At 35.5% G+C, this 3,666-nt stretch overlaps 1 protein-coding gene and 1 pseudogene across 1 annotated transcript in view; both read left to right on the forward strand.

Moving 5' to 3' along the window:
• The window catches only part of NRG3 (neuregulin 3), a 1,091,888-nt gene that overhangs the window by 1,042,464 nt on the left and 45,758 nt on the right, over positions 1–3,666 (forward strand). The gene's annotated exons all lie outside the window — the stretch shown is intronic.
• LOC111736558 lies at positions 2,970–3,088 on the forward strand (annotated as a pseudogene).

Raw genomic sequence — 3,666 nt, forward strand, 5'->3', positions numbered from 1 at the left:
GATCATATGGTAGTTCTACTTTTAATTTTTTGAGGAACCTCCACTGTTTTCCATAGCGGCTGTACCAATTAATATTCCAATCAATAGTATACAAGCGTTCCTTTTTCTCCACATTCTGGCCAACACTTCTTATCTTTTGTTTTCTGATGTTAGCCATTCTAACAGGTGTGAATTGATATCTCATTGTGGTTTTGATTTGCATCTTCATGATGATTAGTGATATTGAGCACCATTTCATGTACCTGCTGGCCATATTTATGTCTTCTTTGGAAAAATATCTGTTCAGATGCTCTGCTTATTCTTAATAGGATTTTTTTTTTTTTTGGTTTCTTGCTATTGAGTTGTATAAGTTCTATAGCCAAAGTATAATTCTAGAGCAGTGTCTGATGTGGGATGCAGGAGAAAATCCAATAAACATAAGCAATAACTTTCTGCTAATCTGAAATTTTAATTCTGTTCAGAGATAAAGTCCTTATGAGTTATTCCAATGAGTAGTGGTTGCTCCATCATATTGAGATAAGCAGCTACTTTTTAGCTTTAGTAAAGCAAAATGTTCAGTATTTTTAAAGTATTTATAATTTGTTAACACAACACATACATTTGAATAGCTTATAAAATAGGGTAATAATATAAAATTTAAGTTCTAGTAAGGCCACAGGTCATGAAACAATTGCCATTGAAAAGGTAGTATGTTACTCGTAGTCCCCAAGAAGTGGAGGCACACCATGCTATGGGGGTGCCTCATGGGGGAAACACCAAGGTCAGCCAGGAGGCAGAAAAGAAGTAGGAATTGTGGGCAAGAGCCTTTATTGTGATCATCACAGGAAGCAGTGTGTGAAGCAGGATAAACAGGCTTAGAATTGGCTAGTTTGAACAATTTTAGCAGTCTTTGAGTATAGAGGCTACCCCTAGTGGTCAGCTACCTAATCCTAGGGTTGCTAGGGCAGGTGGACAGTGTTCCACAGTGTGAGAGTGTGGTGAAAGAGTTGGTGGGGATTGGAGCTCTGGATTGGTTGGTCTGTGTTTGAGAAGCATGCTCATAAGCTATTTGCTTACTATCTCCCAGAACTAGCAAACCATGGGAGGGGCTGTCCTTTCAGAGTCAGCAAGGCCCAGATGTCAAAGCACCAGAAATAGAAAATAAAAGACACAGTGATTATAGCCTATGATGCCACAAGAGATTCCTTTTTTCTCTAAACACAAATGGGCATGCAGGCAAGACAGCAGCCTCTGCAGCTATCAGGATACACTTCTTGCTACAAAACAAGAACTATGCTATGATGTAGCTAGGACAGAGAGTAAATCTAAATACTTCACATACTTTTATTGAAGATTATACGCATAGATACCACAAAGACTTGAGGATTTGCTAAAGACCTAAAAATTCTATTCAATTCAGCGATAACCAGATGCTTGAATAGCTTTCCTCATAGGTCATATGTGGTTTATCTTGCTTCTGGATATATCCTTCAGACAGTCTTTGCTTGTACTAATTCTTAAAGTGGCGAGTATCTCCTATTGCTTCTGTCTCAGTTGAACCATTACTGTTCTTATCTCTTGGTATTAACCCTGTCGTCTTCTTGGATCCTGTAGCTCACACCCTGCTGAAGTACACTTGTCACTAAACCCCTGTCAGTATCACTACAGAGTGGAACACAAATTTCTTTCACTGCTGGATAACAGCTTGTTTTTCTTAACTCATCTGGGAAGGAAGGATATGGATAACTGCACTATAAGATTATCACGTATCAAAAAATACCCCCTATTGCTCTTTGTTTGGGCAAAGAAGATGAGACTTAAAAGTCACATTTTGAAATAACAAAAAGATCCCTGTTCCCAAGTCTTTTGACATTAGAGATTATGAACCTTTAAATGTACCACAATTTCCAGTATTAAAGCTGGAAATCACAACAGGATTGTAAAACAAATCAGTGTTTTGTTTGTTTGTTTGTTTTTTAGGGGTATTTTGAAGATTCATTTTGGATACTTATATAAGTTAACACTTCATATTTCGTTCTGGGATCTTATTATGTTTCTCTTCATAGACTTCATGAGTCAAGATTTCTCATTCATATTTGTGCATTAAGGACACTTGAGAGTATCTGCTGTCACTGAATAAAACAATATGTTTGTCAGACCTCTCCTTTGCTTAAGAAAGCTGACTGGCACTCTTTGTGTAAGTGAGGCTTGCTGACAAGATTTGCACTGGGTTGAGAGTTGGAGAGCTGTTAGGCTGAGAAACCTCAGCTATCAGAATGAGGAAGGACAACATCCTCACTAGAATCTCTTGTTCCCCACAGGCATTTACTTTTATTTTTTTTATCTGACTTTCCTTTTCTTCCTTATGATACTCTCTACACATTATATAGTTGATCAATACTCTATTTAAAGTGTAGTTAATACAAGTTATAAGACTGCTCTTCATAGCATTGGTTAGAGTCAGGCAAAATTAGAAATATTATAAATGTTTGTCTGATTTCACTGTAAGTGAAGTATATTAGGCAGCCACTCAAAAGGATGAGGTTAACCTATGAGTGCTAATATACAAAAGTGCCCATGATTTTGACTTTATTGTAAGTTTTATAAAGCAGGTCAAGAAAAATCATAAATGAGCCATAGCTACATGTATACACATGATTTAATTTCACTAGCATAATAAATGACAAAAGCTAGATATAAAAAAATATATATAAATAACATGATTTCATTCATATAAAGTTCAAAAACAAGCACAGCTAATTTCTGGTGTTAGAAATCAAGTCAGTGGTTATATTGTAGGACAAGTGGTTTGTGATTAGGAGCGATATGTGGGATCCTTCTTTGGTACTGGTCATGCTCCATTTCTTGACCTAGGTATTGATTACCTATGTATGTTCATTTTGTAAAATTTTTTCATGCTATAAATTTATAAATTATGCATTTTATGTATTACACTTTGATATAAATTTTATCTTAAAGAACAAAAATTTGTCTATGGTCATGCAACCCTGAACAAGCCCAATCCCATCTGATCTTAGAAGCTAAGCAGGGTCACGCCTGGTTAGTACTTGGATGGGAGACAACCTAGGAAGATCAGGTGCTGTAGGCATCAGAAAAATAAAATAAAATAAAGAACAGGAATTTGAATTTTGAAAAAAGAAACAACTAGGTATCTTAACAACAGGGTCAGAAAATAAAAGGAGTTTCTTAGATGGAGTAAGAGATATGACCAGTCAAGAGCATGAGTCAGGTAGATTTCTAGGAGAATAAAAATTCTGAGCAAGTAGAGAAATGCTGATAGGTTACCAAAGAAAGCAGTGCAGGGGCAGGTGCAGAAAAGTATTCAAAGGGAAAGATCAGCCTAGCTATTTTACTTCCAGCTCTAGTGTGCATATATTTATCCTTATAATAAATTTTTCAGAAGCCAAATTTAAAATGAATAAAGGTAAATATTATCAACACTGATGTTGATACAGCAACATACATATTTATTATTGTTAGCATTAATTTAATTTAAGGAGCTTCAGTATACCTCTGTACTCAACACCAATGAGTTTGACAATGCCTGTTTTAATTATTCATTTTCCTTTTTCACATAAGGTCTTGAAAGTCATTTATTTTCAAATTGTTTAAATGCTACCTCTCAAATCCAACTTTATAAATTTTCTTAGCAATCTATACCATGAT

Source organism: Pteropus vampyrus, unplaced genomic scaffold (genome assembly GCF_000151845.1).
Source record: "Pteropus vampyrus isolate Shadow unplaced genomic scaffold, Pvam_2.0 Scaffold20, whole genome shotgun sequence".
NCBI lineage: Eukaryota > Metazoa > Chordata > Mammalia > Chiroptera > Pteropodidae > Pteropus > Pteropus vampyrus.